At 40.6% G+C, this 23,942-nt stretch overlaps 1 long non-coding RNA gene across 2 annotated transcripts; it reads left to right on the top strand.

Moving 5' to 3' along the window:
- Positions 1-10,854: 10,854 nt before the first annotated feature.
- Positions 10,855-22,447, top strand: LOC125092289 (uncharacterized). Of its 2 annotated transcripts, none has more exons than XR_007124861.1 (3): positions 10,855-11,133; positions 11,866-11,916; positions 22,379-22,447. It is a non-coding gene; the product is annotated as an uncharacterized LOC125092289 (long non-coding RNA). The 2 variants fall into 2 exon arrangements; XR_007124862.1 differs by having other exon boundaries at positions 10,855-11,202; positions 22,379-22,423.
- Positions 22,448-23,942: the final 1,495 nt, after the last annotated feature.

Raw genomic sequence — 23,942 nt, 5'->3', positions numbered from 1 at the left:
TCTCAGTGCTGTATCAAAAATACCTCAAGCTGGTGGCTTATAAACAGCATTTATTTCTTACACTTCTGGAGGCTGGGAAGTCCAAAACCATGGCACTGGCGGATTTGGTGTCTGCTGAGAGCCTCCCTCCTTGCTGATGACCATCTTCTTCCTGGACTTCACATAGCAGAAGGGGCAAGCTGGCTGTCTGGCATCTCTTTTACCAGGGCACTAATCCCAGTCTAATCACCTCCCAGAGGCCCCACCTCCTCATACCATCACCGTAGGGATTAGGATTTCAGCATCTGAATTTCGAGAGGCTACAAACATTCAGACCATAACAGAGGGTTTGCAGAATCAAGAGCTGGCCAACAGGAACTGCTGGAAAGGTCTTTCAACAGGAGCGGCCTACTACAACGCCCACTGAACTGAGTATTGCCCCTTAGCATTTCCTAATACAGTCATCCTTCCACCTGCTAATGGAAATTCAGGTTGTTTCCAGAAGGTGGGGGGCGGGGAGCAGACTCCCCGCTGAGCAGAGAGCCCGATGTGGGGCTCGATCCCAGGACCCTGGGATCATGACCTGAGCCGAAGGCAGAGGCTTTAACCCACCGAGCCACCCAGGCGCCCCCAGAATTATTTTTTATTGCAAAGTGCTGTATGTATACTTTTGTGTGTGTGTGTGTGTGTGTGTGTATGCATGCCCCATAACAGCACTTTGTAATAAAAACCATATGTATATGTATGTGTATGTATGTATATATGTATATATATATTTTTAAAATTTATTTTCTGGTACAGATTCACAAGCTTCTCCATGGGGTGAAATTGCCACACCATCTGATATGTCCACACTCAACTCTCTGCAGCAGTACCCAACTGTTTTCCAAAGTGATTATACCAGTTGACACCCCCCAAAAATTGTATAAATGTTCATTTACTCTATATCCTCACCTACACGTCATGTTTTTAAAATTTTTATTCTGACACTTGCACATCATAGTGCTCCCTCGTAAATGACTGCAGTGCTGTGGCTTTTGACAGCTGTGTCCAGCTGTGTGTCCAGCACTACAGTCAGGACGTGCAACAGGTCTATCACCCCAATATGTACTCCTTCAGCTGCCCCTTCATAGTCAGTCCTCCCTCCATCTCCAGGCTCTGGCAGTCGTTGATCTGTTCTCCATCCCTGTCATTTTGCCTTTTCCAGAAATGTCATATAAATGGAATAATACAATATGAAGTGTCACGTTTCTGGTTTCTTTTGCTCATGTCACTGCAGCTCTCAGAGCTTCATTTTGTTTTTCTTTGCTGAGTAACGTTCCATTGGATCGCTGTACTATGGCTGGTGTGCCCATTCCCCAGTTGACGGTCATCTGGGTTATTTCCGGTTTTGGTGATTATGGGTAAAGCTGCTGTTAACAGCTGTGTACAGAATTTTGTGCGAACACAATTCCACTTCTCAGGTAAATACCTACAAGTAGGATTGCTGTGTCGTAGGTTAACTATGTTTAACTTTACAAGAAACTCTTGACCTGTTTTGCAGAGTAGATGTGTGCTATGCGTACAGTAATGAGAGAGTCAGTTGCCCTACATCCTTGTCTATGCTTAGTGTTTCTCTTTTTAAAAATCATTTTTTAAAAGATTTTACTTATTTATTTGACAGAGAGAGACAGAGCAGGAACACAAGCAGGGGGAGTGGGAGAGGGAGAAGCAGGGTTCCCACCGAGCAGGGAGCCAGACATGGGGCTTGAACCCAGGACCCTGGGATCATGACCTGAGCTGAAGGCAGACGCTTAATGACTGAGCCACCCAGGCGATGGAGCAGAGAAGTGAGTTGGGGGAAATTGGAGGAGAGACAAACCATGAGAGACTGTGGGCTCTGAGAAACAAACTGAGGGTTTTGGAGGGGAGAAGGGTGGGGGGTTGGGTGAGCCTGGTGGTGGGTATTATGGAGGGCACGGATTGCATGGAGCACTGGGTGTGGTGCATAGACAATGAATTCTGGAACACTGAAAAAAAATAAAATAGAAAAAAAAAGTCAGTTTAATGGGTGTGTGGTGGTACCTCCCTGTGGGTTTTTAAAAATTTAAATTCAATTAATTAACATATAATGTATTGCTAGTTTCAGAGATGGAGTTCAGTGATCCTTCAGTCTTATATAACACCCAGTGCTCATTATATCCCATGCCCTCCTCAATATCCATTACCCAGTTACCTCATCCTCAGTTTGTTTCCTATGATTAAGAGTCTCTTATGATTTGTCTCCCTCTCTGATTTTGTCTTGTTTTATTTTTCCCTCCCTTCCCCTGTGTTCCTCTGTTTTGTTTCTTAAATTCCACATATGAGTGAGATCATATGATAATTGTCTTTCTCCAATTGACTTATTTCGCTGGGCGTAATACCCTCTAGTTCCATCCACGTTGTTGCAAATGGCAAGATTTCATTCTTTGATGGCTGCGTAGTATTCCATTGTATGTTTGCATTTCTCTGATGACAAGTAATGCTGAGCATCCTCTCATGTGCTTATCTGCCATTTCTATTTCTTCTTCTGCCAAGAGTTCTTAAATATGAACCATAAAGGAATAAATGTGGTAAACCAAGCTCTCTAAAAATTAGTCATGTTTAAGTAGATATGAGAGGTGTATGAAAGAGTGAGGAAATTTAGATTCTATTATCTGTATCAATTACACATTTCAGTGGCATCACATGGCACCAGAAGGAACATAGCTTCCTTTTCCTGGAGGATAGCAAACCGTTAGAGACTTAGGAAGCAGTTAAGGAAAAGGAAAGGTAGGTAGAGCTGAGGGATATAACAGGTTGAAGCTCGGGAAGGCAGTCACAGACCTGGAATCAGTGAGCTGGAGCTGAGTTTTAAGTCATTCCAGTACTTGTGCAGTGCCCACACTGGGGAGTGATGAAGATGCTGAAGGCTTAGAAGCTCTGGGGTGCTGAGGCCAGCGGGTAAGAAGGTGAATGAAGGGGCACCTGGGTGGCTCTGTGGGTTAAAGCCCCTGCCTTCGGCTCAGGTCATGATCCCGGGGTCCTGGGATTGAGCCCCACATGGAGCTCTCTGCTCAGCAGGGAGCCTGCTTCCCTTCCTCTCTCTCTGCCTGCCTCTCTGCTTACTTGTGATCTCTGTCTGTCAAATAAAAAAAAATTTAAAAGGAAGGTGAATGAATAGGACAATGGAGGAACCAAAGACATGGGCAGAGAATGAAATGGGCATATTCTGAAGCCAACATTGGAAGCACTGAGGAAGGTAGGTGTGTCTGCCCTGTGCATAGGTGAACCCCAGATAATCTAGTCTATGTCGCCTGCCTGACCCATTCTTGTCTTCTTCCTCAAATGTTCTCTTTTTGTTCAAAAATATATTTTCATGGAATCAGTAACATTTGATGCAATAACCCTAGGAAGCATTTTCTCATTTGGGGCAGTATTCTCTAGGATGGAAATTTAAATCCTAAGACTGACTGTAGGGAACATACAAAAAAATTGAATATTGACATCCAGATAAAGCAGAGTCATTGTGTTATAGTCAGCTATCTGCCATTTCAGAGAAGCTTGGCACTGCTTTGCTCTCATGCTTACTGCCGTAGGCTGCCGTGTTTCCTATTTTTCTTAAGAGCTGAATGTCTGTACATAAAATGCTGTTTATCACAATAATGTGATAAACCACGATCCTCAGAAATGTAAACACCTAAATGAATCAACCCAAAGATGCATTTAAAGATGTGTATTTTATAAAGTGTTTCTGAGAGTTTCTTTCTTTATTTTTTTCATTTTATGCTTTATCATCCTGAGGTAATGTGTCAGAAGTCATCCGTAAGCTGATTCTGCATTGTATTCATGTTATTTTATAAAGTGAAGTTTATGTTGTAAGACTGTATTTGGTAATCATTATTTTTATTAGGGAGCGAAGTCATCTCTCACATATGTTTGTCTGTGGTTTTTCTAGATCTCTGCTAGGTGGTGTGAAGGGATACAATACATCATTCTTGGGGGATTACAGCCTAGTTGAAGAGAAAGAAGAGATGCTTGTAGCAGCCAGATTTAGTACTGTAGGGTTTAGACATTAATTATACACTGTCATATCGTTTCTAATCATTTTGTGGGTGTTAGAGGCAGTTTATGAGCTCGAGAATCTCTGAAGTATTTGTGGAAGTTTTGTTGTGGAACTGTGCTTTTTAAATAACTTGGGAGGGATGCCTGGGAGGCTCAGTCAGTTAAGCGTCCAACTCTTTGATTTTGGCTCAGGTCATGATCTCAGGGTCATAAGATAGAGCCCTGCATTGGGCTCAGCTCCGGATGTGGAGCTTGCTTAAGATTCTCTCTCTCCTTCTCCTTCTGCCCCCCCCCCCACCGCTTTCTAAAAAAAAAAATACTAACTTGGGAAAGGGAAAAGAACATTCTAGGATGGAAAAACTGTAAAGGAGACACAGGGATCTGTGTGTATATGTGTGGAGAGAATAAGTGAGGAAATAATGACAGGAATGGAAGACAGAGGATTTGAGAGCCTGGATGCCATAAAGAGTTGAAATACAAGTTCAGTGCAAAAGGAGGTGAGGAGAAAGAAAGCTGGATTCAAAGGAAATACTTTGTTGTTTAGGATTTTAGGGAAACAGTGATTTGTGTCGATGAGGTCCCATTACAAGGCCACATTTCCTTCATGGCTAACTCACAACTTTACTTCCTTTAGAATATCTTTCAGATTGAACTTTGCATTTTCCCTTTTTCTGAATGGCATTTATGTTTGAATGTACATTGACCTAGCATCTAGTGATATGTTTTTATTTTATCTCCTCCAATAGATGTAAGGATTATGTCTTGTATATTAAATATAATAGACTGTTGTTGAACTTGGATTCAGAAAACATATTTGGTGGTCACCTAGCCCAAAACCCTCTGTGGTGACCATGGACCTCTACACAAAATGCCATGCCTCCCATGGTTTCTGTGTTCTTTTGCTTCCAGAGGCCTCCACCTGTGACTTCCTTCTGAAGAATGGCCGGGCCTTGCACTGCTGAATCCACTTTGCCCAGACCCAGAGCCGGAAGTGCCGGGACTTTAGTGTTACCATCCCCATCCCAGTCCCGTCCCTGCATCGAGGCATCTCGGCCAGTGACTGACAGGTGTTGAATATGAAAGTCCACCTGTGACTCAAGTAGGGTAGTGTTGGGGCTTTATAGGTGTGATCCCAAGCTCCCTGAGCAGATTTAGGCTGGGACTTCACCATGCTCACACCCTTTTTGGTTTTTCAGCTTTCTGTCTGACATTCTGCACCCTCGCCTTTCTTGGGAGTGCTTCATAAATCCCTTGCACATGAATCTGCAGCTCAATGCATTCTGACTGAAGGCATTCTTGTTTTACTGTTGGGGAATCCGAGGCCTAATGTGCATAATCAGTTTGCCCCAAGTCATACATATCAAGACCCAAATCTCTTGATTCCACATCTGTGTCTTTCAACTTTTCCTTAGTAGTTCTAGGTGTGCAATAGGCATAGAATAATTTTCTACTGAATTTACAAATAAATGATGTGTGTTCTGTGTGCAAGGCATTTTAATGGATACTAATGAAGATATGAATTTAAGATGCAATTCTTGCTTTGCAGGTGCCCCAGTAGCATCCCATTCTTGTTCAGGGTGACAGTATCTTCCCTTCTCTCTCTGAGGACATTGTTGATAAGTTGGGGGATATTTTTCTTTTTCTCCCTTCATGCTTTCTGTTCCCAGTGGCTTTTCCCCCTGTTTTTGTTTCTTTGTCTTGATTTCTGTCCTTCATGGTAAAGACTTTCCTTAACTGCCTGGTTTCCCTGGTTTAATTACATTTAAAAATGGGGCATAAATGATCATAGTAAAAACTGTTAAGAGGCTTACTCTAGGGGCACCTGGGTGGCTCAGTGGGTTAAAGCCTCTGCCTTCGGCTCAGGTCATGATCCCAGGGTCCTGAGATCGAGCCCCATGTTGGGCTCTCTGCTCAGCGGGGAGCCTGCTTCCCCCCACCTTTCTCTCTGCCTGCCTCTCTGCCTACTTGTGATCTCTGTCTGTCAAATAAATAAATAAAGTCTTAAAAAAAAAAGAGGCTTACTCTATGCCAGGCCCTTTACATTATGTTTACATTACATTACATTTACATCAATGTTTACATTGAATCCTCCCAGTAATCCCATAACATAGATTCTCTAATTATTCCCATTTTGTAGATGAGCTATGAGAGGTTGGTAACTTATTAGAGGCCTCTTGGCCAATAACCAGCATAGCTAGGATTCTAGCCTGGACAGATCAGATCCCTAGTTGGTGTACATAACCACCACCTGCTTACTTACCACTGTCGTGCAGGAGGGCTCCAGGTCAGGCTGGTACTTGATGTCTATGTCTTGGTTTTATGAAACACTCCCCTTTGCAAATCCTGCCTGCCAGCCAACGTTCTGGGATCTGAGTGGGAAAGAAGGCTAAGAATCTCTATGTTCAGTGCATGAACTTTCCCTTAATCTAATTACCCTGCTTTTGCTACAGCTCTTGCCTTCAGATGGCCTGCTGCCACCCAGGCCAGGGGCCTACAGGTTTACCCTCAGCAGAAGACAGGTTTCTGATTTTTTGAAGAGATGGGGGGGAGGGCCTGTGGCCTGACTGTGCCAAGTGGGGAAGACATCTGGGAGTGTAAGTGACTAAGTTTTTTTTTTTTTTTAATTGAAGTATAATTAACATATAGCATTGTGGGACGCCTGGGTGGCTCAGTTGGTTAAGCAGCTGCCTTCGGCTCAGGTCATGATCCCAGTGTCCTGGGATCGAGTCCCACATCGGGCTCCTTGCTCGGCGGGGAGCCTGCTTCTCCCTCTGCCTCTGCCTACCACTCTGCCTGTGCTCATGCTCTCTCTCTCTCTCTCTCTCGAACAAATAAATAAATAAAATCTTAAAAAATATATATAGCATTGTATTAGCTTCAGATGTGCCATATAATTGTTCAAAAATTCTATATATTACCAAGTGTCCACCAGTGGATGAATGGTTAAAGAAGATGTGCGGTATATATAATGGAATATTACTCAGCCATAAAAAGATTGAGATCTTAGAATTTACAATAACATGGCTGGCCCTAGAGGGTATTATACTAGGTGAAATAAGACAGACAGAGAAAGACAAATACCATGCGATTTCATTCATATGTGGAATTTAAGCTATTTTTATTTATTTACTTATTTATTTAAAAGATTTTATTTATTTATTTGACAGACAGAGATCACAAGTAGGCAGAGAGGCAGGCAGAGAGAGAGGAGGAAGCAGGCTCCCTGCTGAGCAGAGAGCCGGATGCAGGGCTCGATCCCAGGACCCTGGGATCATGAATTGAACTGAAGGCAGAGGCTTTAACCCACTGAGCCACCCAGGCGGCCCTTAAGCTATTAAAAAGAATAGCTTTGAGATACAATTCACCCATTTACAGTATTAAGTACTTCTTAGTATATTCAGAGTTGTGCAGGTATCACCATGATACATTTTAGAATATTTTCAGAAAATAAAATCCAGTACCTCTTAGTAGTCCCTCCCCATTCTCCTCTACCTGCCCAGCCCCTGGCACCCTCTGATCTGCTTTCTGTCTCTGTGGATTTGCCTATTCTCCACCCTTCCTATCATTGTAATCACATGATATGTGACCTTTTGTGACGTTTCTTTTTCACTTGGGATCATGTCTTCAAGGTTCATTCTTGTTGTAGCATGTGTCAGTACTTCATTCCTTTTTATGAACAAATAATCCACTGTATGGTTATGTGACATCTTGTTCATTCATTGATCAGTTGTTGGACATTCAAGTTGTTTACACTTTTTGGCTATTATGAAAATGCTGCTGATAACATTCATGCACAAATTTTTTTTTAAGATTTTATTTATTTGACACAGAGAGAGAGAGATCACAAGTAGGCAGAGAGGCAGGCAGAGAGAGAGAGAAGCAGGCTCCCCGCTGAGCAGAGAGCCCGATGCGGGGCTCGATCCCAGGACCCTGAGATCATGACCTGAGCCAAAGGCAGAGGCTTTAACCCACTGAGCCACCCAGGCACCCCCCATGCACAAATTTTTGTGTGGACCTCGGTTTTCAGTTCTCTTGGGCACGGAATTTCTGGTTCATACCATAACTGTGCTTAGCTGTTTGGGGAACTGTCAGATTGTTTTTCAGAGCGTCTGCAATATTTTACAGATGCCATGTATGAGGGTATTAACTGCTTCTTAAAGCAACTTTCCAGCAGTGTTTGAGCCCTGTCTTCTGTGTCACTGTGTCACTGCCTAAACTATTTAGGAGGCTGGGGTATGTTTCTGCTTTTCCCACTGTTGGCTTGGCACACAGGCATATGGGTTTCCACTCATGTATGGGCTTTCTCCTCCCGAAAATTTTGTGCTATGGTCTCTTCTCTATTGTCTTTCATCCTTGTGGACCTACATTGTTTTCTTCTTTTTTCATTCTCTCCCATTTTAATGACGTTTCAAGATGTATTAGTGGTAAGCACATATGTTTAACCTATCAGTTTTTACTGGAAATCCCTTCAGTTTCCTCAATTTCTTTTATTTTTATTTTAATTTTTTATTTAAAAATTTTTATTTTTTAATTAACATATAATGTATTATTAGTCTCGGGGGTACAAGTCTGTGGATCGCCAGGTTTACACACTTTACAGCACTCACCGTAGCACATACCTTCCCCAATGTCCATAACCCAATATTTTAAAATTTTTAAGATTTATTTATTTATTTAAGAGAGAGAGCACGAGTGGGAGGGGCAGAGGGAGAGAGAGAGTCTCAAGCAGACTCTGCTGAGTGTGGAGCCCGATGCAGGGCTGGATCTCATGACTCTGAGATCATGACCTGAGCCAAAACCAAGTTGGGTGCTTAACCAATCGTGCCACCCAAGAGCCCCTCTTTCTTTTCATATAACATTCATATAAATGTTAATGCATCTTATTTATTTTTAAAGATTTTGTTTGTTTGCGAGAGAAAGGGCACACATGAGGAGGAGAAGTGGCAGGCAGAGGGAGAAGCAGGCTCCCTGCTGAGCAAGGAGTGTGATCCAGGACTTGATCCCATGACCTGAGCCAAAGGCAGATGCTTGACTGACTGTGCCACCCAGGCATTCCAATACATCTTATTTAAAACTACATTTAGAATGTAATCCCATTTTGTTTGGTGGTCTTTACCAAGCTGTCTTTTCCTGTTTATGTTCCCCTATCTCTTTTTGTCTTTCTCTGATCTACATATACCCTTACCCATCTGTGCATCTCATCTCTACAGGCATAGAGAGAGGTTTGGCATATTGTTCACCTAATCTTAACAATGTTTACTTTTGTTTGATAGGATTTGGAGTAATTCTTTGCTTCCCCAAACTTTTCTCTATTACTTATCTTTTAAAAAATAAAAAGCATGGTTAAATTTTATAAAAATGATAAAAATCATTATGTAAAAAATGTCCAAAATATGATGTCCTGGAAGGTAAGGGAGTAGGATGTTTCAAAGAGATCATGAGTAATAACATCAAATAGAGGAGAGAAGTTGAAGGGGGTGAAGACTGGAAAAGAGTCATTATTTCTCCCATTGTAGGCTCTGCATCCTTGTTTTCAATTGGCTGCTGTCGCTTTGATCTCAGAGGGCATCATGTGTATACTACACGTACACTATGTCAGGCTTCAAAAATAACAAATAGCAGGATACTTCTTAGTATCTCTGGAGACTCATTGAAGCTGTCTCTGAGGTGAAGAAAAACTGTGTTTATAAAAATAAAGCTATAATTTGGCCTAATTTCTCAGAATAGCATACAATGTCACATAAGAAAAAAATTTCTCATGTAGTTATATATGTTTATTATACTGTCAGTGTGACAAATGCTAACACGAGCATGTTACCATATCAATACCATATCAATAGATCAATGTTTCTTAGAGAAAATCAGTATCACTCAGGAAACTTTTTTCCTCAGGGGCCGGGTAAAATGGAGCTCCTACAGAAGAAAGGAACAAACGAGAACAGGGGCATTTGTTTTTATTTATTTATTTATTTTTAAATTTATTTCTTTTAAAGATTTTATTTATTATTTGACAGAGAGAGATCACAAGTAGGCAGGGAGGCAGACAGAGAGAGAGGAGGAAGCAGGCTCCCTGCAGAGCAGAGAGCCTGATGCAGGGCTTGATCCCAGGACCCTGGGATCATGACCCGAGCCGAAGGTAGAGGCTTTAACCCACTGAGCCACCCAGGTGCCCCAAACAGGGGCATTTGTTAAGCATGGACTTCCCCTCTCAGATTGGGCTTGTGGAAGATCACACCTCACCAGTTCTGAGTCCTGAACTTAGGAAAGCAAAATAACCTTGTCCACATCTAGCTGGAAGTCGTAGGTAAGAATTCACTGCCAAGTATACAACCCGAAATCCAAGGCCCCATATTGCTCACCCTGAGTAAGATCAGACCAGCTTCACTATTTCTTCCTTCTTTGTTTATTTGCTTTTAATTGTGGACCTTGTCACCTTTTCATTTTCTTCTAATTCCACTTATTTCCTAGACATCGGTAAATTGTCATCTACAGTAGTGCAGAAAGGTTGGTCTAGGGAACGCTAGCATCAGCTTTCCTTGGGTTCTTTTAGAAATGACCTGTTAGGCCCCACTGCAGCCTTACTGAATCAGCATCTCTGGAGTGGGGCCCGAGAGTATGGCATGTCTGCTAGTTCTCCAGGTGAGAACCAAAAGTCCATATGACATATTGTATAGCTATCCCATCCCATACTTGGGATGGCTGGTGAAAATCATTTTCTGAATAGTGGGGGGAGACAAATCTCCAGGGCTCTCTTATTTCTGGACATCTTGTGGATGGAGGCACTGATTGGCCTTGTTCTCTTTTCTAGGATGTTTATACGGCAAACAGCCTTGGAAGATACAGATCACATCCCCCTGGAGAAGAAGGCAGATATACTTACTGTCCAGTGTTATAAAAATTTTTCTGAAAGGAAAGGGCAGGCATGCTGGCTGCCCATTACAGAAGATTCGGTTACCCTAATCTTGGAGTTCCTCAGCTGTGCTGTGCACCCACCGCAGGCCAGGATCCAGTGGAGCCCTTCTGTGTCAGTTCCTGGGATTGTGGAGTAAAAGGAATCAATGCAAACATGAGACTCATGCTTTGGGTTGTACTGTGAGTAGGAGAGTCCTTTGTACTTTGATCCAGGATTTTGCCCTCTGCCAGCATCTGTGAAACTGGCAGGTTAGTCTATCAGCTTGAAAGTAGGGTAAAATCGGGGCACCAGAATGGCTTGGTCAGTTCAGCGTCTGACTCTTGGTTTCAGCTCAGGTCATGATCTCAGGGCGGTGAGAGGGAGCCTCACATTGGACTCCGTGCTCTGTGTGGAGTCTGCTGGAGATTCTTACGCCTCCGCCTCCCTCCTGCTCTGCTTCTGCCCCCACTTGCACGTGCTCTTTTTCTAAAATAACTAATAGAATCCTTAAAAAAAAAAAAGAGAGAGAGAAGGTAAAATCTCAGACCATTCTCAGTTCTTGGTAAATGGTTCTTCGCTGACCTAATGTGGTACAAGGTATTTTTTGTTTTCGAAACCTATTGCTTTAGGTTAGGATATAGAATTTCTCGACATTCCCTGTTGAAATATAAGATTACCTGGGAAGTATGATGTCAGAACTCGCAGGTCTTGAGAAAATGAAAGATGGCTTTAAAGAATTGAAAAGTGGACATATCTTGAATAGAGATACAAGGGAGATGGTCAGCCTCTAAGGGACTGCTCCATAGTGGGAAAGGCCCAGATGATACACTTTTGGGCTCTGAAATTTTGCCTGGAGCCTCCTCGGCCAGCATCCATCTCAGCTGGACACATAATGCGCGCTGATTTCCTCTAATTCCCTTTCTCATTCACAGTGAATCAAGGGCATCTGCTGGCATCGCTGTGGATTCTGTTGTTTGCAAACAGTAAGCAAACATCATCCATTGTCTGGGCTTTTTGGAATGGAAGTTGTTATAACATGGGCACTAAGAAACTTTACTATGCAGTCAGAGAAGAAGGAAAAAGAAGCTGAAAAAAACTGAGAAAAGGACTCTAGGGGAATATCTGTAATTACAGATTTGTACTGAAGCAGAACTGGCCCGAATCTGTTCTTGGGAATTCTCTCGCTTTGTTGATAAGTCCACACATGAAGTGACACACAGGTGGTACAGAAATATTTCTTATAAAGCATAAATTGAATACTTAAGTTTGGAAACACAGTCCCAATGACCTGGGATAGAGTTTCTGGTTCATGACACAGTCAAGTGAACTGAAGGCATACAGTTAAATGTGGAGACCAGAGTTTTTACACCCCATGTTGGGCTATATGGTCTGACAAACACACATCTACTTATACAACAATAGAAAATGTAAAATTGAGATGGCTTTGGAAAAGCCAGAATGGTTACAATATAGTTAAACATACACATTTTAACAACGTTAAAATTATGAGTTGATAAAACACAATTAGTACAGATTACATGTCAATTCGATGACCTCAGGGTCATATGAACAGCAGTGAAAAATTTTTAAATTGTAGGCTCTTATAATTTATATCTGTTTTGGACAAATGGCACTTCAGTGGATACAGGTTTTGGTATTGGTTTTGGTTCGTCAGTTTAACTGTGGTTGAACTTCTGTTTGAATGGTTCTCTGAAAAATGATGAAGATTTTCATTGAAAAGCTGAGGGTCTGAGGGTTTAGTTCCACATTTATTTCTCATTTGGAGTCTTGTTTCATATGGTTTTCCGAAGTAACCTGAATAATAGTAATAGCCAAAATAAAACAGTCTTTGCAGCGAAAACAGAGATGGAGCTATCCTGTCTCCATAATCTCTCTTCACATTGTTAGCACTTAGCATCACAAAGCATTCATTTCTACCAGTTACACCAACATTTCACAGGGCTCTAACCTCATTGGTGAGAAGGAAATACCTTTACTCACCTACATTGGTTCAAATTGACATGGGCTTTGTTGTCTTGTGCCTGAATACCATTTTTTTTAACTTTTAAAAACAAGGTTTCGAATGTAAATAACCCCTCTCCTTGGCACATAGGCTTAGTTATATGAACATTCTAAAATGGCCATTTTCTATTTCCTTCCTTAGTAAATTTTTTTCCTGGTGGTCTTACATTTTTTGAAACAGTGTTTCACTGTCTTTGGTTACCTCCCATGTATCTTATTCATTAAACATTTGTTGAACTCGTAGACTCACTCACATCTCTCGTAATATCTCTTTTAATCTCAAAATCCACTTTCCTAGATAGGTATTAGTAATCTCATTTATATATCTATATCTATATCTATATCTATATATATATCCCCTATAGGGGAGACCTGGGCTTGGACCGTTTGGTATATGGTTCCAGGTTACACTTACCCAGGTCATAGAGTCAGGCGAATCAAGAGAAGAATTCAAATATTTTTGCAACCTGTCCTCTGCTTGTTCCAAAAGATCAGAGGGTCTCCTTGCAAATGGAATGAGACTGGCTCTCCATGACTTGGCCAAGATAAAACAGGAACACATTAAACAATTCCAGATAGTCTGAATCTGATTGTATCAAAAGATTGGCCTAGCAAGTAAGTGTAATGGGGTGAAGTCCACGTGGGCTGTCATAATCAGAGATTGGGTCTGGCTCAGTGGGGAGAACAAGAAGAAAAGGCTTGCTTGACTGGATGAAAAGCATTGGCAATTATGTTGAGTTATGGCTGAGCACGTGATGTGTGGACAGATAAAAAGTCTTCCTGATGGGAATCATTTGAATTATTTCATGAATATATTTTTCAATACTTACAGAATTGTCCTGGATACTTTATGGAGTTAGATGGTATGAAAATAAACAAAGCCCAGAAGGAGAAGCTGGAGATATTTCCATTAAAGTGCAGAAAGCCAGAACGGTGGTTGCTTAATTTGACAGACAGGTGACCACGTACCTATAAAAACATAGGGTTATAGACAAGGCTGGTTAAACAAGGTGTGTTTGATGGCAGGTCTGCACTGTAAGAATATGATCTTTGTTTTTAATTTTATCTCATTGACTACAAGCATATTATATATTCTACTTGCAGTCATTTTCCTCAGCAGTTCATCCATTGACATGCACACACACGCATGTGAGCAGATGTTTTCTAGTACCTTTGGCAGAAGAATTTAGTGCCTTGTACACATCACACCTGCCATGTCATGCTTATTGATTGAACGATTCAGCTTGCTGAAAGGTACTGGGTGAGATATTAATTTTAAAATGAAAGCCTTCACATCTGCTAATGCCTGTCAGTCTCTGGAGTGAATGTGCCATTCGAGCCAACGGAAGTGGGCAGAAGCAGCCTTCATGGGTAGGGCTGACAAGTTATTTTGAGTCTGCTGAATTACCTTTATTGTTACCCGGTACTTAAAGGCAGACCTCTCCTTCCATTAAACTGCAGCGCTCAAAATAGCTCTAGTGGTTTGGAACTCGTCTTCCTGGGTTTTCACATAAATGGAATATTTGTGGTAGTTGAGCGATAAATGGTGAGATAATGGTGTTTTACAGGCAGTGAAATGACAAGGTCAGTTTTAATTAAGCTGAGATCAACCTCAGTCTGTATTGCACACTTCTGATTAGGTTATTTCAAATTAACATAAGTTTTTGGAGACTTCGCTGAAGTCAGTGGTGTTAAACACCAGCTGTGCTGGCAGAGAAGCGTGGGATATGAGAAGGAGATAGCATTCACATTGAAATTAGCACTTGGCACAATATAATTCTCTGATTGCAAACTATGTGGAGTTGCCTGTGCTAATTGGTTGATTTTATTTGAAGCAGATGTTGTTAGCTTTCCCACTAATGATCTGGAGAGAAATTCTTTTGAAAGACATGCCATGTTAGGATCTCTGCAGTATAATAAGCTAATTACAACTTTAAGTACTTGCAGTAATTAGCACAATGTGTATAAAGTGTTCCTGATCTTTTCACCCTACCGCATTATTGTCAGGGCAGCTTGAAAAACAAAAAGGAACGCTAGATGGATTGAGCCTCCCTGGTCTAGCCTCTTCGTTTCCCAGACTTCGGCACTAAAGAGATAATGAACTCAACTTAAATCCTTCTCTTTCAGCCACGTCAAAGAGGTTTCGGGCCAGCCCCCATCCTGCAACACCCCAAAAATGGAGGGTGAAATTTGCCAAACGAAAATGTTACTTCACACATATGCCTTGAGGGCCTGTGAGGTCTTCATCGCGTTAGCAAGCTGAGGCCTTGGAGGACACCATTAGCGTATTTATATCATGTTCATTTATCTTATTGTTTACCACTTTGGTCCAGGGATCAAATCCATATTTTATTTGTGAACGTTGCCCTATTACATTTCTAAGCCAAAACTCTGACCTCCCTGTGTAAACATTTTACATGCTTGATATTTCTGTGAGCCTAAAATCCAGTCTTTCTATATTTTTCAAAAGCAACTTGTTATGGATACCTATTTTACTTATAGGAATTATGAGAGGGGAGACATAATAGTAGATGAGGGGAATGTGAGAAAAAGCACACTGGGAAGAAGAGAAAGGAGAGAGACAAACTCCTAACAACACAGCCAGTCACAGCTCCTAATGGGAGTGAACCTAATATTTGAAGCTGGGGACTGCAATTCTGGTCTCTCTAAGAAGACAGTAAGTTGGCCACTAAAAAAATAATTTATAGTAAGATGTCACTACTTTAACAGCTGTTTGTGGCCTTAACTCTGAAAGTTTCAGAGTTTAGATTTTTGAGATTATTTCAGAGGCTTAAGAGTAAAAATGCAGCCTTTCAAAATGGAGCCTTCTGCCGGAACACATGAAGGCTTTATGTTTTCTTATGGCTTTCTTTGATTTCAAGATACTTCTGGGGGAAGTAGAGGCCGAGCAGATTCTCCTTTTAAAGTACGTCCGGGGGTGTCTGGGTGGCACAGTTGGTTAAACGACCAGCTCTTGATTTCAGCCCTGGTCCTGATCTCAGGGTCGTGAGATCGAGCCTCGTCTCAGGCTCCATGCTCAGCAGGGAGTCTGCTTGAGATTCTCTCTCCCTCCCCCTGCCCCTTCCCACTCGTGCTCTCTCTCTCCCTCTCTCTCTTAAATAAATAAATAAATCTTTAAAAAGGGAAAAAAAAAAAAAACGAAGTACCTCGGGACAAGTTGGCTAGCTCCCATGGCTGTAGTTTCTGGGAGGTAGGCAACTCGATAGCATGCTCCAAAGTTGGCTGCAGAAAGAAGGTGGCAAATTTCCTTTTTCTCACCTCTGGTACGGTTGTCTCACGGGTTCTGGGATTGACAACTGTGACTTCTGTGCTTCCTGGATTTTTATCAACCTCCAGGGATGTAGAATTTCACAAGATAAATAGCCAGACTCCTGCTAAATGCAGCAGGTTTATATCCTAAAGAGAGGAGTCCGAGAAAAGTAGCACGGCTGTTTGAGAAGAGCAAAGAGAAAGAGGGTTGCCAGAGATTTGCCCTCTCAGACTATTAAAAGAAAGGAAGGTTGTAGGTTTAAAGGGATTCTAATACTTTAAGTATTTGCCATAAATACAAATAAGTGTTTTATGGGGATGAAAACTTATTGCTGTAAGTAATACAAAAATTTAACAAAAAAGAATTTGTACTTTATTTTTTTCCTGAGTTTCTGGAACTTCAGGGGCTCAGTGGAACTCAATGAGAGAAATAATTATGCTCAAGTAAAATATTCAAGGACAGACTTTAGACCTAGTGCTCACATTTTATGCCTGGCACAGTGTCTGGCATGTCTTAAGCACATAATAAATGGCAAATGGATGGATCTTTTTTGGCAAAAAGTTAGTGACTCGTTCTTTGTCCCTGCCATGAGGTGTGGTGAGCTTCCACGCTCCTGGAAACTCTTAATTCATTATCATGAATTAGAACTTCTCGAAAAGCCATTCATATATAGTTGTTTGTCTCAGTGGTCTGAAGATATTCATGCACTGGGTGTTAGTTTTGACATCTAGTATCCTTATTTTGTCAAGAATTTAAATCATTCTTGGCTTTAGAGATCAACTTACTTGGTAATGGAGGCTCTGGTAGAGTAACAAGAACTTACTTGACAATAAGCCAGTGGATTTACATTGTTTTGTCAGTAAGGATCATTTATCGTTATCTTGTTTTTGTTTACTTAAACCCAAAGCTTCTATTACTTACTCCTAATATAATACCAGGGTCGTAGAATATAAAGTAGGTTCCTAACAAAATTGTTTTGCCCTCGCCATAGAGTCTATCTTTTTATGCTTGAGAAAAGAAGTTGTTAAACTATCGCTAGATGTTTGCAGTATAATACTATATGCGCATATGATGTATATTTATTATATATTATGTTAGTTTTAGATGTGTATATAGCATATTACATATATTGCATATTTTGCTACAAATGATCTATTATAGAGGTTTTAAAAATTCATCTATTTATTTATCTATCACCTTTCAAGAGAGGTCACATTGGACAGACCCTAACGAGGCCAGATGACTAACTTTATAATAGTATTCTGTTCTGGTAACACTATTGTGGAAAGAGTTAATGGCTAATCCTTTACTTTCTTCATATACCTTTTCATGAAAAGAAAATAGTCTGATACACGGAGGGCAAACTGACTTCTTAAACCTCTCGGCTTTCTAAGACTGAGGAGTTTTCCTAAGGAGAAGGCCTCCAGCTTTCAGGGGAGTCAGCAGATTGAGACATGACCTTTTATAATGCATCTGCTCACTGGTGGCCCTCTGCGTTCCAACATGGCACTCCATTGTCCTGTCAGGGTCTAATGAAGCATGCAACTCCATGAGACTTATTCCTGAGTTGCCAGCGGGAGTGGTCATTTCTTTTACTTCCAAATACGCAAAGTGGAGACCAGAAACCCTTATTGGATTGTTGGGAAAAAATTAAAAACTAACTTCAGATTTTAACATCAAAGAACTGATGTTGTTTGATCTTTAGAGGATACGGCAATTACATATGAAAATCTCTTTCATATAAGATTTTTTAAAAAAGTCAATCGCCTGCCTTCATCTTTGTATACCATAGATTGCCAGCATAGAACTAAATAATATCATTTTGAAGAACAAATTTTTCCCCCTATTTCCCAATACATTTTTCTTTTTTTGCCATAAAAAGCTTGAAAAACAAACTCCCTGAGGCACCAGAAGCAGGAGTGAGCAGGGTAGTTTGGCTGCAGACCAGAGCAGCACAATGGGTTCCTGCTTCTTTTTTTGTTCATAGCTCCCCCCTTCCCCCCACGGCACACACAAAGCTCTGCATGACTTTCTGGTTTCAGGCTCCAGTTTTGCAATTTTTTCCGCCGTGTGCTGGGAAGAAATTGAAATGCAAAATTATATCCCCTGAAACAATCATATTGTTTTGGGAGCATGGGAAGGAGAGGTACAGGGATGAGTTCTTTTTTTCCTTAAAAAAGAGGGGGGGTGCTAGGGGCCACAATGCCCATCCCTTGCTGCTCCATGAGCCTCTCAGGTTTTTTAAAAAAAAAATAATTCATATTAATTTTGCAAAAAAAATGGCTTAACCACTGAGAAAATTGTGCAGGGGAAAGAAAATTTCTTCGTGATGAGGGATTATGCTCAGCTGAGATACAACAATAGACTGTGTCCCTTGTTTCTCTCTGCTGTTTCCTCTCTTCTGGCCATACCCCATTTCACATGACCATCCCGTAAGTCATTGCGTTGAGAGTCTGGCAGACCCAGGAGGCCGAAGGGGTGATTTCAGCTCTAGTCATAGCAGGTAATGGAGTTGGCAAAGGAGGTCTCAGTATCCCTTCAAGGAAGTTGAAAATGACTAATGCAGTGACTAACAGTAACATCTACAACGAAAATATAGTGCTGCACTACAGTAAGAATGAGTGACCTTCTTGGCTTGGAAGAGGGAGGCGAGAAGGCGGAGAAAACTTTGTGAGGAAGATTTCAGAACAAATAGACCTATAATGTTGGTATTTAAGTGCAATTTACTCATTCGCTTCAGCAGATAAAGTCTTAATATGCGTGTCATCTGTGGGCAGAGCCTGAAGAATTATAAGCATTAATTTGTTTTAAATAATTTGAAAAAGAACAGTTTTATTAAACACTGCAGTCATCTAAGTAAAAATTTAAAATAAATCTCTTTATCTTTCATAAAATAATCTCTGCCTACAGGTCTTTTTTTAATCGTTAGATTTTAAAATTATAAATAATGTGTGCTGAAAAAAAATCATGCTACTTTGGTTGCCTCCGCATCAACTCTACTTCCTCAAGTGCTAAAGCCAAGGAAACTGTGGTTTCAGTCTGGATATGCTCCCTGCTTGGCCAGCCCCAGTCATGTGCCTGTCCTAGGGCATGGGTTTGAGGGCAGACATGGGATGAGCCATCGAAGTATGTGATATAAACCCATGTGGACTCACAGCTTTCTGTGCTTCTCTCTAGTGGTAGGCCTTCGGTGAGATGAAATGGGCTTACTATTTTTTGGATTTATCCCTGTTTTGCTTTGTTTCCCTGGAAACTTAACTTCAGTTGAAATGGTGTCCTCTCTAATATGATGAGACTTAACATTTTAGGAGTACTAGTTTAGCACTGGGATTTTTACCAAACATTCATGGGTGAGGATCCCCAGTAATGGACAAAAAGTTGTATCATGTGTCTTTTGTGATAATAAGGTCTATAACTTTGATCCCAAGATTTGTGAATTCAGATGTGTGGTATTTGATTCCAATAATAACTCTGAGACAAGGGTAAATTATCAGTACAACTTTGTACCTGACTTTGCTGAGGCTTATGGAAGTTTAGTCACAAGTTTGAAGTCCAGTTATCTAATCCAGTAATCTTTCCCTCTGTGGTTGGTTAAGGCCATTACTTTCATTGGCTCTAAAACAAGTTGGTTTTGACATATACAGATAGTGCCCACCCACCCACCCACCCACCCCCGCCCCACCCCAGAAGTAGAGCTTAATCTCCTTCCCCACCCAAATCAGGGCTAGATAGAGTGTGTTTGTTCTAGAAAATAGACTAGAGAAAGGGAGAAATAGTGCAGAACCCTGGCTAATACTATCTTAAAGTAAAATATTAATGTACTATTTACAGTACATTATATATACAGTATATATATACAGTTTCTCAGAAACTGTCACAGAACAGAAGAGACTGAGGAGACATGAAAACTAAATGCAATGTAGTATCTTGGATTGGATCCTGGAACAGAGGGAGAATATTAATGAAAATGTGGTGAAATTAAATGAAGTCCAGGGTTTAGTTAATAGCAATGTACCAATGTTGGTTTCTTAGTTTTGACAAATATATGATGGAGATGTAAGATGTTAACAGAGGGGTTCATTGGGTAAGGGATATAATAGATCTCTCTATTGTCTGTATTATCTAAAATTATTACAAAATAAGTTAAGTTTAAAAATTTGGTTGAATCTAAAAAGATGAACAAAGACTCCGTTCATCTTTTGTTCTTGGCTTGACCAGAGTAAGTGTCACCTTCCCTGGAAGGCCTTCCATTGAACCATACAAACTCATCCACTAACAGAATTAATGGTACTCTCCTGGGGGTTATGAGAGTCATTATTGCCTAGTGGTTGTGAGTTTGGACTCCTGGGTCTGGACTACTGGGGTTTGAAGCCAAGCTCTACTTTTTACCAGTTGTGTGACTTTCAGCACATTACTTGATCTTTCCATGGATTAGCCACTACCTCATAGGGCTGTTGTGAGTATGTAATTTAAATTTACACACTAAGAGTTCCTGGAATAATGCCTGGTACCTAGTAAGCACCCCTAAGCAGGAGTGGTGATGATGATGACGACACCCTAAAGCAACGTTTTCATAACACTGTCATATGACATCCAATTGTTTACCCCTTTCTTTCAGTTGGTGAGATGCTTGAGGACAGAAACTATGTTTTACTTTATCTTTATATCCCCATGCCTGATAAGTAGGATGTACTCGATAATTGTTGATCAAATGTATACTTGGTTAGTTAAAAATAGAACCACCCTACGATCCAGCAGTTGCGCTACTAGGAGTTTATCCAAACGATACAAACATAGTGATTCAAAGAAGCATATGCACCCCAACGTCCACAATAGCCAAAAGATGGCAAGAGCCCAGATGTCCATCGACAGATGAACGGATAAAGAAGATGTGGTCTATATATACATATACAATGGAATAGTAACTCACCTATCAAAAAGAATGAATCTTGCCATTTGCAATGATGGGGATGGAATGAGAGGGTATTATGCTGAGTGAAATAAATCAGTCAGAGAAAGACATATACCATATGATTTCACTCATGTGGAATTTAAGAAACAAAACTGGGTGATGGCATTAAGGACGGCACTTTCTGTGATGAGCACTGGCTGTTATATGTAAGTGATGAATCCCTAAATTCTACCCCTGAAACTAATAATACCCTATATGTTAACTAAATTGAATTTAAATAAAAAGTTTAAAAAATGTGTGCTTGGTTAGTTGGATTTTGACTTGCCTCATCCAGGATTTGGATGTGTCCCTCTTATCACTACTGCCAAGGATTAGGTAGGAGGTAATTAACAATGATTCAGTGCTTTCTAGTGCTCTCTTAGGTTCAATGAGGGATGCAAAGACATATATCTGAAGTCTCTACCCCCCCAAAACTCACCAGCATATGTACTCTGATAAATATATCTTAATTTATCTGAAAATGAAAAACTCTAGATTAACAGTGCTAAGGACAAATGCTTGAGTTCTAAGAAAGTACAGATTATAGAAAAACATGACAGTGTAATAGGATATGGGATCATTCCTTATGTAGGACATTGTACACACCTAGCTCCCTGCAGAGTGTGAGAGAAAATGAGGCATATTTGAAAAAAGCAAACTGAAATTTGTAAAACATTTTTAGACATTCTAGAAGTACAGCAGTCCTGTTTTAGATTCACTGTGGTGTTATTTCATTAGTGAGAGAGAATTGAAATAATTTAAGACATTTACTTACATGTTCCAGGACTTATTTTTTCATGATAGTATGCTCAGAAATGAGTTCTAGTGATATTGATGATAATACATGTTACTGAGCTTGGTTCTGAAATGAATAGGATGTTGCAGTAAAATGTGCTGGAACGGTTGTAGCCAAAAAAAAAAAAAAAAAAAAGGTGAAGGATGAATCTCTTTGAGACTTGCGTTCTGTTTTGACAATGCCAAGTTGTAAGCTTTGACTTGCCCCTTAACCAGCATCCCTGGGGGGAAATTTTTAATCTGCTTTTGTTCACTGATTTTAGGAAATCTTTTCACAAATTTTTCTTTTAATAACCATAGGGTGCATTGTGAGTATGGAGGGTGTTCAAAATGGCTGAAGCTACTACCTGGCCAGAGGACACTACCATATGTTTGATAACTTAACTTTCTTGTTTCTTTCTTCCAGGACAGCCAAGAGCCAAGTTCACAACCAAGCCATGCATTTGGAAGTCTGGGTCCTATCCACATAATTTAGGGACCTGAATTATAGTCTTATATCTTGCAGTCTTTGAATACAAGGGGTGCAAAAGTAGCTCTTGTAAGTACCATTATGATTCCACCCAAGGCCATGCATTACCACATGGCCTGGACGAGATCTTCTTAATTTGGAGGACTAAACTACTTGGCAGTAGTTGATATGGCTAATTCTTGAACCCTGCTTTTCAGACTGAATTGCCCAGGGTTGGAACTGACTAGATTTGGCTCATGGAATTCCAGATGCTCTGGTAATTATAGAGTAAGACTAAATTTTCTGTTCACATTTGTCTGTTATTTATTATTTTTTTTTATTATGTTCAGTTAGCCACTGTATAGTACATAATTAGTCCTCACATTTGTCTTTTAAAAATACTTTCATTCCTCATTTGGTCTCTTTCACCTAATATTTAGGGGTTATAACTCCTATGAGTGAAATTTAGTTTTAAATGGAAGAAAATTTAGCTCCTGCTACTATGGTACTAGTTAATCATAAGTTCATAAAAAAGCTAACATACTGGGTCAGGGAGCCAGCATTAAAATTTGATGCGTTTGGGGAAAATAAATTAAAAAGGTCTGGTAGAAAGCTTGCACTCTAGAGCTTTTTATCTGCCGTCTGTCATCTGAGGCATAAACCTGTGCCCTCGTGTGCATCCAGTTGCAATGGATCTCTTCTGTCTACAGCCAGATAATTACAAGCTTCCGTCATGCCTTGGCAGATGGAATAAAGACTTACTTTAATTTCTTAGGCTCTAGATGTATATTGTGTTCTGTAAAGATACTGTACACAGTTCTGTAGTGAGGCTGATTATAAGAATTATATAAATTAATATTTCTCTTTGGCTAATAGTAACCCAGAACTGGCTCAGGAGCACATAGTGTGTGATTACCTTTAGGATGTGGGATGATTATGTTGATTTTATGCATTCTCTTCTTAAGAAGTATCACATACAAATCAAGTAGTGGACACTCATTAGATGTTTCTGGCCCAACATAAGGGATGTGTAGTCATCTAAACAACCATTCAAGGAAGACCACTAACTCATTGCCATTATTTATCAGCAAAAGAGAAATGTGTTGTAGAGCGGTGATAAATGTAGTGGCAAGTAGAGAAAATTGCTTCTTTAGCTAAGGGACATTTTATTTATTTATTTAAGATTTTATTTATTTGTTTGAGATAGAGCACGTGAGTGAGAGAACACAAGCGGGGGAACAGCAGAGGGAGAGGGAGAGGGAGGAGTCGACTCCCCACTGAGCAGGGTGCCCGATACGGATCTCTATCCCAGCACCCCAGGATCATGACCTGAACCAAAGGCAGATGTTTAAACAACTGAGTCACCCAGGTCTCCCAATAAGCGACAATTTTTATCACTGTTCTAACTAACCAGGGAATCGTTAGAAAAGGTTTGAGTTTCAAAAGAGAAGAACGCTTTGTGAGCAAGTGTTTTAAAATCAGAGATAGGAAGGAAAGGCTTCTTTATTGAGCTTCTGTGGTG

This window comes from Lutra lutra, chromosome X, assembly GCF_902655055.1.
Source record: "Lutra lutra chromosome X, mLutLut1.2, whole genome shotgun sequence".
NCBI classification, from domain to species: domain Eukaryota; kingdom Metazoa; phylum Chordata; class Mammalia; order Carnivora; family Mustelidae; genus Lutra; species Lutra lutra.
This window is presented reverse-complemented; position numbering and strand designations above follow the sequence as displayed.